We start from the raw sequence: 12,065 nt of genomic DNA on the forward strand, positions 1-12,065 counted from the left end.
TACTCCTACGGGCCTTGCTGCTGCCACCACCACATCCAGTTCTCGGCAGGGTGAAGGAGGGGTCATTACAGGGGTCAATACTTCTGAAGATCATTGGGTTATCGTTAATGTTTTGTTTAACAAGGTCCTCGAAAGTCTCATTAAAACCAGCTGGCTGGAGGACCATATACACTGGCGACCCCCCCCCAGCTACCCTAGGCCTCCCCATCGACCCCCACCCCATCGACCCCCACCCCAGCTACCCTAGGCCTCCCCATCGACCCCCACCCCAGCTACCCCCCCCATCGACCCCCACCCCAGCTACCCTAGGCCTCCCCATCGACCCCCACCCCAGCTACCCTAGGCCTCCCCATCGACCCCCACCCCAGCTACCCCCCCCATCGACCCCCACCCCAGCTACCCTAGGCCTCCCCATCGACCCCCACCCCAGCTACCCTAGGCCTCCCCATCGACCCCCACCCCAGCTACCCCCCTCCATCGACCCCCACCCCAGCTACCCCCCTCCATCGACCCCCACCCCAGCTACCCTAGGCCTCCCCATCGACCCCCACCCCAGCTACCCTAGGCCTCCCCATCGACCCCCACCCCAGCTACCCTAGGCCTCCCCATCGACCCCCACCCCAGCTACCCTAGGCCTCCCCATCGACCCCCACCCCAGCTACCCTAGGCCTCCCCATCGACCCCCACCCCAGCTACCCTAGGCCTCCCCATCGACCCCCCCCCCCAAGAGTGGTTGTTGTTATAGATTCAGCTACTCGGAACAAGTTCCAAGTAGCACGGGCTATGGTGAGCCCGTAGTGGACTTACCTGGTACAGGAGCGGGGCAAGAAGCACGGGCTATGGTGAGCCCGTAGTGGACTTACCTGGCCCTGGAGCAGAGCAAGTAGCACGGGCTATGGTGAGCCCGTAGTGGACTTACCTGGCCCAGGAGCGGAGCAAGTAGCACGGGCTATGGTGAGCCCGTAGTGGACTTACCTGGTACAGGAGCGGGGGAAGTAGCACGGGCTATGGTGAGCCCGTAGTGGACTTACCTGGCACAGGAGCGGAGCAAGTAGCACGGGCTATGGTGAGCCCGTAGCGGACTTACCTGGCCCAGGAGCGGAGCAAGTAGCACGGGCTATGGTGAGCCCGTAGCGGACTTACCTGGCCCAGGAGCGGAGCAAGTAGCACGGGCTATGGTGAGCCCGTAGTGGACTTACCTGGCACAGGAGCGGAGCAAGTAGCACGGGCTATGGTGAGCCCGTAGTGGACTTACCTGGCACAGGAGCGGGGCAAGTAGCACGGGCTATGGTTAGTCCGTAGTGGACTTACCTGGCACAGGAGCGGGGCAAGTAGCACGGGCTATGGTGAGCCCGTAGCGGACTTACCTGGCACAGGAGCGGGGCAAGTAGCACGGGCTATGGTTAGTCCGTAGTGGACTTACCTGGCACAGGAGCGGGGCAAGTAGCACGGGCTATGGTGAGCCCGTAGCGGACTTACCTGGCACAGGAGCGGGGCAAGTAGCACGGGCTATGGTGAGCCCGTAGCGGACTTACCTGGCACAGGAGCGGGGCAAGTAGCACGGGCTATGGTGAGCCCGTAGCGGACTTACCTGGCACAGGAGCGGGGCAAGTAGCACGGACTATGGTGAGCCCGTAGTGGACTTACCTGGCACAGGAGCGGAGCAAGTAGCACGGGCTATGGTGAGCCCGTAGTGGACTTACCAGGCACAGGAGCGGGGCTGTGAGGTGTGCCCCCGAGAGTGGTGACTGTGGAGGGTTATATATTTTGTGGTATTTATGCTTCGCCGCGCGAGGAGAGAAGTCGGTGTGTTCACCTCTGTCTGTCTGTCGTGTGGCCGCCAGTTGCAGTGGACAAATTATACATATCCCGATTTCAACTCAAGTGACATGTATCACATACGTATACGATATGTATACAGGGAAGAGCGAGCCATAATCCAGCTCCCGCGTCCTAAGGCCTAGAGCTTAATGAGCCTCTGCGTAAGAAACAACTTTTTCTTACCCAAAACCGTACGAACCAAAAAAATACGAAAAAAATGTAAATGAGTTCTTGTTGTGTAGGCCTACATGTCCTACCTACCTACAGGTAGGCCTGCGTCTGCTTGTACCGCCTGCAGGTCCTATCTTGAGATGATTTCAAGGCTTAGTGTCCCCGCGGCCCGGTCCTCGACCAGGCCTCCACCCCCAGGAAGCAGCCCGTGACAGCTGACTAACACCCAGGTACCTATTTACTGCTAGGTAACAGGGGCATCAGGGGTGAAAGAAACATTTTACCCATTTATCTCCGCCTCCACCGGGGATCGAACCCGGAACCTCAGGACTACGAATCCGAAGCGCTGTCCACCCAGCTGTTAGGCGCTCTAAGAGACATGGAGTCATCAATCATGTCCTGGAGACATGATTGATGGGTTCGCAAGTGCTTGCGTAACTACTTCGTGAATCCTCTCCCTGTTACACCAGTCAAACCAGTCAAGAAATCCCCCCCACACCCCCACCCGCGCCGCCCCAACTAACACCCCCCCAACCATCCCCTCCCCCCCCCTAAACCACAACTACCACCCCCCCAACCATCCCCCCCTAAACCACAACTACCACCCACAACATCGTTCCACTTTTCGGAATGGATTCCGGGGTTCACCTGATCCACTTTTCACGTGAGTGACTCTGAGCGTCTCTTGTTGTGCTTCTCCCTGTAAAGGGCTTTCAGTATTTACTGCCACAACACAGCACAGGGATATTCACCCGTGGGTGTGGTGGGTGGGTGTGTGGGGGGGGGGGGGGAGGGGTGGGGGGGTGGGTGGGTGGGTGTGTGTGTGTGTGTGTGTACTCACCTAATTGTGCTTGCGGGGGTTGAGCTTTGGCTCTTTGGTCCCGCCTCTCAACTGTCAATCAACTGGTGTACAGATTCCTGAGCCTACTGGGCTCTATCATATCTACATTTGAAACTGTGTATGGAGTCAGCCTCCACCACATCACTTCCTAGTGCATTACATTTATTAACTACTCTGACACTGAAAAAATTCTTTCTAACGTCTCTGTGGCTCATCTGGGTACTAAGTTTCCACCTGTGTCCCCTTGTTCGTGTCCCACCCGTGCTGAAGAGTTTGTCTTTGTCCACGTGAGAGTCTGTGTGTGTTTGTGTGTGTGTGTGTGTGTGTGTGTGTGTGTGTGTGTGTGTGTGTCTGTGTGTGTGTGTGTGTACTCACCTAGTTGTACTCACCTAGTTGTGTTTGCGGGGGTTGAGCTCTGGCTCTTTGGTCCCGCCTCTCAACCGTCAATCAACAGGTGTACAGATTCCTGAGCCTATCGGGCTCTGTCATATCTACACTTGAAACTGTGTATGGAGTGAGCCTCCACCACATCACCCCCTAATGCATTCCATTTGTCAACCACTCTGACACTAAAAAAGTTCTTTCTAATATCTCTGTGGCTCATTTGGGCACTCAGTTTCCACCTGTGTCCCCTTGTGCGTGTTCCCATTGTGTTAAATAGACTGTCTTTATCTACCCTATCAATCCCCTTCAGAATCTTGAATGTGGTGATCATGTCCCCCCTAACTCTTCTGTCTTCCAGCGAAGTGAGGTTTAATTCCCGTAGTCTCGCCTCGTAGCTCATACCTCTCAGCTCGGGTACTAGTCTGGTGGCAAACCTTTGAACCTTTTCCAGTTTAGTCTTATCCTTGACTAGATATGGACTCCATGCTGGGGCTGCATACTCCAGGATTGGCCTGACATATGTGGTATACAAAGTTCTGAATGATTCTTTACACAAGTTTCTGAATGCCGTTCGTATGTTGGCCAGCCTGGCATATGCCGCTGATGTTATCCGCTTGATATGTGCTGCAGGAGACAGGTCTGGCGTGATATCAACCCCCAAGTCTTTTTCCTTCTCTGACTCCTGAAGAATTTCCTCTCCCAGATGATACCTTGTATCTGGCCTCCTGCTCCCTACACCTATCTTCATTACATTACATTTGGTTGGGTTAAACTCTAACAACCATTTGTTCGACCATTCCTTCAGCTTGTCTAGGTCTTCTTGAAGCCTCAAACAGTCCTCTTCTGTTTTAATCCTTCTCATAATTTTAGCATCGTCCGCAAACATTGAGAGAAATGAATCGATACCCTCCGGGAGATCATTTACATATATCAGAAACAAGATAGGACCGAGTACAGAGCCCTGTGGGACTCCACTGGTGACTTCACGCCAATCGGAGGTCTCACCCCTCACCGTAACTCTCTGCTTCCTATTGCTTAGATACTCCCTTATCCACTGGAGCACCTTACCAGCTACACCTGCCTGTCTCTCCAGCTTATGTACCAGCCTCTTATGCGGTACTGTGTCAAAGGCTTTCCGACAATCCAAGAAAATGCAGTCCGCCCAGCCCTCTCTTTCTTGCTTAATCTGTGTCACCTGATCGTAGAATTCTATCAAGCCTGTAAGGCAAGATTTACCCTCCCTGAATCCATGTTGGCGATTTGTCACGAAGTCCCTTCTCTCCAGATGTGTTACCAGGTTTTGTCTCACGATCTTCTCCATCACCTTGCATGGTATACAAGTCAAGGACACTGGCCTGTAGTTCAGTGCCTCTTGTCTGTCGCCCTTTTTGTATATTGGGACCACATTCGCCGTCTTCCATATTTCTGGTAGGTCTCCCGTCTCTAGTGATTTACTATACACTATGGAGAGTGGCAAGCAAAGTGCCTCTGCACACTCTTTCAGTACCCATGGTGAGATCCCATCTGGACCAACCGCCTTTCTAACATCCAGATCCAGCAGGTGTCTCTTGACCTCCTCTCTCGTAATTTCGAACTCCTCCAAGGCCGCCTGGTTTACCTCCCTTTCTCCTAGCACAGTGACCTCACCCTGTTCTATTGTGAAGACCTCCTGGAACCTCTTGTTGAGTTCCTCACACACCTCTCTGTCATTCTCTGTATACCTGTCCTCGCCTGTTCTAAGTTTCAATACCTGTTCTTTCACTGTTGTTTTCCTTCTGATGTGACTGTGGAGTAGCTTTGGTTCGGTCTTGGCTTTGTTTGCTATATCATTTTCAAAATTTTTCTCTGCTTCTCTTCTCACCCTGACGTACTCATTCCTGGTTCTCTGGTATCTCTCCCTGCTTTCTGGTGTTCTGTTATTCCGGAAGTTCCTCCACGCCTTTTTGTTCAGTTTCTTCGCTTCCATACATGTCCTATTATACCATGGATTCTTCTGTTGCTTCTCGGATTTTTCCCTTTGGGCCGGGATGAACCTGTTTACTGCCTCCTGACACTTTTGGGTAACATAGTCCATCATACCCTGTACAGTCTTGTCTCTGAGGTCTGTGTCCCAAGGTATTTCACTTAGGAAACTTCTCATCTGTTCATAATTCCCCTTTCGGTATGCCAGCCTTTTGATTCCTAGTTCTTTTTGGGGGGAGATAAGTCCTAGCTCTACCAGGTACTCAAAGTTCAATACACTGTGGTCACTCATTCCCAAGGGCGCTTCCATCTTAACTTCCCTTATATCCCATTCATTTAGGGTAAATATCAAATCAAGCATTGCTGGTTCATCTTCTCCTCTCATTCTTGTTGGCTCTTTGGTATGAGCCAAAGTGTGTGTGTGTGTGTGTGTGTGTGTGTGTGTGTGTGTGTGTGTGTGTGTGTGTGTGTGTGTGTGTGTGTGTGTGTGTGTGTGTGTGTCTGTCTGTGTGTGTCTGTGTGTGTGTGTCTGCGTGTGTCTGTGTGTGTGTGTCTGTGTGTGTGTGTGTGTGTGTGTGCGTGTGTGTGTGTGTGTGTGTGTGTGTGTGTGTGTGTGTGTGTGTGTGTGTGTGTGTGTGTGTGTGTGTGTGTGTGTGTGTGTGTGTGTGTGTCTGTGTGTGTGTGTCTGTACGCGCGCAAAACGGCCATCAAACAAACGGCCAGCTAATACAAGGTTACACTCCGCCATCTTTGAGGCCGATGCCAAACAGTCAACATACTGGCCCAGCCATCTATTTATCAATCTATCTATCTATCCATCCATCTCTGAAGTCTTTATTTCTCCATCTATCCATCTATTTCTCTATTTTATCCCTACCTATCTATTCATCCTTTCTAGAGAATGTAAATTAAGCTTTGTCAATTTCTCTTCATATGACAGGTTTCTAATTTGCGGGATTAACTTAGTCATCCTTCGCTGGACACGTTCAAGTAAACTTATATCCATTCTATAGAACGGCGACCAAAACTGAACTGCATAATCTAAATGGGGCCTAACCAGAGCAAGATATAGCTTAAGAACCACACCAGGTGTCTTGTTACTAACGCTTCGATTAATAAATCCCAGTGTCCTATTTGCCTTATTACGAATACTTATGGCATTGATTTTTGGGGGGGGTTTTAAATTCTTACTAATCATAACTCCCAGATCCCTTTTGCAATCCGACTTCGCAATCTCAACTCCATCTGGCTCGTATCTTGTAACTCTATCATCATTACCTAGCCTCAGAACTTTACATTTATCAGCATTAAACTGCATTTACCAATCTTTTGACCATTTCAACCCCTATTTAGTTGGTCTTGAAGTAATAGCGAGTCCTTTTCCGTGTTTATTTCTGTCCCGATTTTTGGATGATCGGCAAATTTGCAAATACTGCTGCTCAAACCTGAATCTAAATCATTTATATATATATTATATTATATTATATTATATTATATTATATTATATTATATTATATTATATTATATTATATTATAAATAACAGAGGTCCCAGGACAGAGCCCTGAGGCACTCCACTTGCAACGTTTTCACACTCTGACTTAACCCCATTTATACTAACTCTGTTTCCTTTGGAATAGTGTGCGCGCGAGGGCGCGAACGCACGCCTGCCTTGTGGTACAATCACAAAATATTATAGCTATTATTGCAGCGTCAGTACAACGACCCCCACCACCACCCTCAACCCCCACCCCACCACCCTCAACCCCCACCCCACCACCCACAACCCCAAACCCACCACCCTCAACCCCCACCCCACCACCCACAACCCCAAACCCACCACCCTCAACCCCCATCCCACCACCCTCAACCCCCACCAGCCACCACCCTCAACCCCCACCAGCCACCACCCTCAACCCCCACCAGCCACCACCCTCAACCCCCACCAGCCACCACCCTCAACCCCCCACCAGCCACCACCCCTCAACCCCCCACCAGCCACCACCCCTCAACCCCCCCACCAGCCACCACCCCTCAACCCCCACCAGCCACCACCCCTCAACCCCCCACCAGCCACCACCCCTCAACCCCCCACCAGCCACCACCCCTCAACCCCCCACCAGCCACCACCCCTCAACCCCCCACCAGCCACCACTCCTCAACCCCCCACCAGCCACCACCCCTCAACCCCCCACCAGCCACCACCCTCAACCCCCACCAGCCACCACCCTCAACCCCCACCCCAACACCCTCTCACCCCCACCACCACCAATTCTAATTTTCCTCCTTTAGTATTGGGAAACCATAAGAAGTCGTAATTTAAGCAGAATTGTAAAATTAACACCTAACGAGGAAATGAGCTGGGGATGAGGGGAGTGGGAGGGTTAGGGGTGGGGGGTTAAGGGTGGGGGGGTTGGGGGGGGGGTCAGGTGACGTGTAGGAGAGGGGCTAGGGAGATATATACAAGGGGATAGGGAAGGGAAAGGTTGTGGGGGAAAATGTGACAGTTGGGGGGGGGGGGGGGAAAGGAAGGAGTTTAATTTCCCTCTGGTGGAACGGGACCCGGATGGTCAAGATGCAGTGACGGGATGACTATTGGGAGGGAGAGAGAGAGAGAACGAGAGAGAGGGAGGGATGGAGGACGAGAACGAGAGAGAGCGTGAGAAAACGAGAGAGAACCAGAGAGAACGAGAGAGAGAGAGACTTAACAAATATCGAAAGAATTACCCAATAACAGTCCCCTTAACAGTTAACTTCACCACCAAGCCATCTACCACAGCTACACAAGAGCACACACAAAAGAACATAGCAACAAGGTCAATGCAGATAATGCGATAAGCATCTGTGGCGATGTAGCCTACATGGGGGGACCGCACTCACACGGAAAGCGAAGCACGTGATAGCCGATATGAGGCCTCAGCGGAGCACTAATGTTGCAAGGTCGTGCTGCAATTGAGACAAAACTGAATTTATGAGTGCAGAAAGACGTATTGCCAGTGCCGGAGTCCATACGATCGTCACACGAGGACTGGGTGGACGCCCCGTCGGCTTAAAACACGGGAGACTTGTGATATATTCGGCTTATGTTATTGACTTCGTGCGAGACACTGTCCTAAAAGCAAGCAAGCCAGCCTGCCTGCCTGCCTCCCTGCCTCCCTGCCTGCCAGCCTGCCTCCCTGCCTGCCTGCCTCCCAGCCTGCCTGCCTGCCTGCCTCCCTCCCTGCCTGCCTGCCTGCCTACCTCCCTCCCTCCCTGCCTGCCAGCCAGCCTGCCTATCTTACCACTCTCCTGAATTCACCCTCCCGCCGCCCTGTCAGGCACCGCCTTGACTTCTGATAATTATAGCCTCTAGACAGTTTGTATTTCGGCAGAACGAGTGTCAAAGCTTTTTCTCACCTCCGTCAACTATATCTTGTGATTTGTTTATAGTTTCCGCAATACTTCCGTCATTATCAGAGGGTGTACGTGCGTTCCGTGTCGTTAGTGCGACACTACCATGATTCCTAACCGCGTCGTTAGTGCGACACTACCATGATTCCTAACCGTGTCGTTAGTGTGTGTGTCAAGACAAAATGGTCATTAACCGTGACTGTTTAACTGTTCATTAAACGATGACGACTGCAAGGATCACTATGGGCCCAGTCTATCTTTTTTCTAACCATCAACTAGACTAATTAGAAGTTACGAAGAATATTTAATGATGTATATATACTGAGAAATAAATCTCTGTATATACATACTGAGAAATTAAAGAAATCCCTGTAAATACACTCGGAACTACACAAAAAACTGTATACATTACAAAACATATAGGGTTTATATATTATACAGCACATCCCCTAAGTGTATATACCTTGGCAGTAAGAATGTACACATTAACGAAAGTGTGAGTGGCCGCTGGCTTCGTTATAGCACGCACGCACGCACCCACCCACCCACTCACTCACTCACTCACCCACGCACCCACCTAAACTCACTCACACACACTCTCACTCACACACTCTCTCTCACACACTCTCTCTCACACACACACTCACACACACACTATCTCTCTCACACTCTCACTTTAAGAGCCAAGAGCTATGCTGTCATTAGTCCATCTCATTAAAACACAGACATAAATTTTGTGATTGATGGAGTTCTCTACGCGATGCAATAAGTGAGAGAACAGGTTTACCTCTACACACACACACATTCAAATACACGCACACAAAAATAGCTCTTTTTCCAATTTTAATCAAATGTTATCTTTCAATCTGTACCACAGAATGAATGCCCTGGTCTACAAATACATTCACCATCAACAAAACAGCGGTTCATTCAACACCCGACTCATCAACACAGCCGTCATTCAACACCCGACTCATCAACACACCCTTCAGAGCGACCTGCCTTACCCAACACCCACACACACTATCAATATGTTGACCAGACCACACACTAGAAATTGAAGGGACGATCGCCTGCATATGGATACCACACGTACGCGTCTTACTCTGTTTAATTTCTTTGATGCTCTACCTTCCTTCAAACGGCCTTTTCGCGCCTTTGAATCTTCCCTTCTTGCCGCCAAGCGTCGAAAGAACCAGCTCAGGTTTCTTAAAGACTGTCTTGCTGAGCAAGTTCTCCCTCATTCTTTATCTCACTTTCTCCAGTTCAACACTTCGGGATCTCCTTTCCCTGAACATGCCCGCCTTCTTCTTCAAGAACTTATTCATGCCACCTCCTTGCAAGTTGACAAGGCTTTTCTTGCTGTTCGTCAACAGCAACGCTTTCTGTCCTCTTCTCTTCCCAGTGATCTATGCAATATCATTTTTCCAATTGCATTTGACACTGCTCACGTCTCCTCTTCCCACCACTCCTCCACACTACACAACAAACTTCAACGCCTGATCTCCAACAGTCCTTGGGCCAAATACTCTCTCTCTGACTGTGTTACCAACCTTTCGTCCTACTCTCTTTCTAAGCACCAGCAAGAACTTCTTGGTCTTGGTCTGTCTTTTGCTACTTCCCCTGGCCCACGCTGTGGCATTGATCTCATTAGTTCCTTTGACAGGTTTGTCAATTCTAACTAGTACTCTTTCGGACCTGTCTGCTTTTAGAGGGGCCCTTATCCCCGTTCTTGACAGCTTGTTTTCTAAAAATCACCACCTTCCTCGTCGCTTCCAGCTTGCCCTTACCTCCCTGACAAAAGCAATTCGGTGGTTGTCCTTGACCGTGAGGACTACCTCCGAAAAGCAGATGTCTTGCTCTCTGACTCTCACACTTATGCTCCTCTGACTTCTAACCCTTTGGATCGCCTCAAAACTTCCTTTAACCGCAAACTAAGACAGCTCTCTAGTCTTTGCCCTCCTGACTTTGATCTCATTAAACGTTTCCGGGTCATCTGCCCTTTTCTTCCTTATTTCTATGGTCTTCCTAAGACTCATAAACTTCCTAAGACTTTCATAGACTCAGAGAGAGAGAGTGGAGAGAGAGAGAGAGTGGAGAGAGAGAGAGAGTGGAGAGAGAGAGAGAGTGGAGAGAGAGAGAGAGTGGAGAGAGAGAGAGAGTGGAGAGAGAGAGAGAGTGGAGAGAGAGAGAGAGTGGAGAGAGAGAGAGAGTGGAGAGAGAGAGAGAGAGTGGAGAGAGAGAGAGAGAGAGTGGAGAGAGAGAGAGAGAGAGTGGAGAGAGAGAGAGAGAGAGAGAGAGAGAGAGAGAGAGAGAGAGAGAGAGAGAGAGAGAGAGAGAGAGAGAGAGAGAGAGAGAGAGAGAGAGAGAGAGAGAGAGAGAGAGAGAGAGAGTGGAGAGAGAGAGAGAGAGAGAGAGAGAGAGAGAGTGGAGAGAGAGAGAGAGAGAGAGAGAGAGAGAGAGAGAGAGAGAGAGAGAGAGAGAGAGAGAGAGAGAGAGAGAGTGGAGAGAGAGAGAGAGAGAGAGAGAGAGAGAGAGAGAGAGAGAGAGAGAGAGAGAGAGAGAGAGAGAGAGAGAGAGAGAGAGAGAGAGAGAGAGAGAGAGAGAGAGAGAGAGAGAGGGAGAGAGAGAGGCAGACAAAGAGAGGGCGATGATCCATTTCAATAGCCGACAGAGGCTGCCTTTTCTATGCTGGTAATAACTGCCATGACGTATCTATCATACACATGTCTGAGGCTGCTGTCATTACTACTGTCTTTTGTCCTAACATTACAGTGTGTTGAGGGAGGGGGAGGCTTGCGGGCAGGGTGTTGAGGGAGGGGGAGGCTTGCGGGCAGGGTGTTGAGGGAGGGGGAGGCTTGCGGGCAGGGTGTTGAGGGAGGGGGAGGCTTGCGGGCAGGGTGTTGAGGGAGGGGGAGGCTTGCGGGCAGGGTGTTGAGGGAGGGTGAGGCTTGCGGGCAGGGTGTTGAGGGAGGGGGAGGCTTGCGGGCAGGGTGTTGAGGGAGGGTGAGGCTTGCGGGCAGGGTGTCGCGGGGTTCACCCCAACTAAATATATCATAAACATGACCTTTGTTAATCTGAATGAATGCGTCAATGTTAAACCTCTTGTTAAACCGACAAGGAAAAACACGCCGCAGTGTATAGTGTATGGGTATAGTGTGTATAGTGTGTGTGTGTGCTCACAACCTATTTGCGCCTGCAGGATCGAGCGTTGGCTCTTGGATCCCGCCTTTCTAGCCTTCGGTTGATTAATGTAACGACTCCTCTTCTTCTCCATCATACCTAATTTTAAAACTATGAATAGTTTTGCTTCATCAATGTGCTAATTGTGTCTACTATACCAACTATAGCTAGGATGGTATATTGTCACCTACCGCCTGTTAGGTGGGAAAGGGGTCCAATACCACCCACAGGATGGGTATGAGGGTCACATCCACCCACAGGATGAGTATGGGGATCACATCCACCTACAGGAAGGGTATGGGGTCCAATACCACC

The sequence above is a fragment of the Procambarus clarkii genome, chromosome 38 (genome assembly GCF_040958095.1).
Source record: "Procambarus clarkii isolate CNS0578487 chromosome 38, FALCON_Pclarkii_2.0, whole genome shotgun sequence".
Lineage (NCBI taxonomy): Eukaryota > Metazoa > Arthropoda > Malacostraca > Decapoda > Cambaridae > Procambarus > Procambarus clarkii.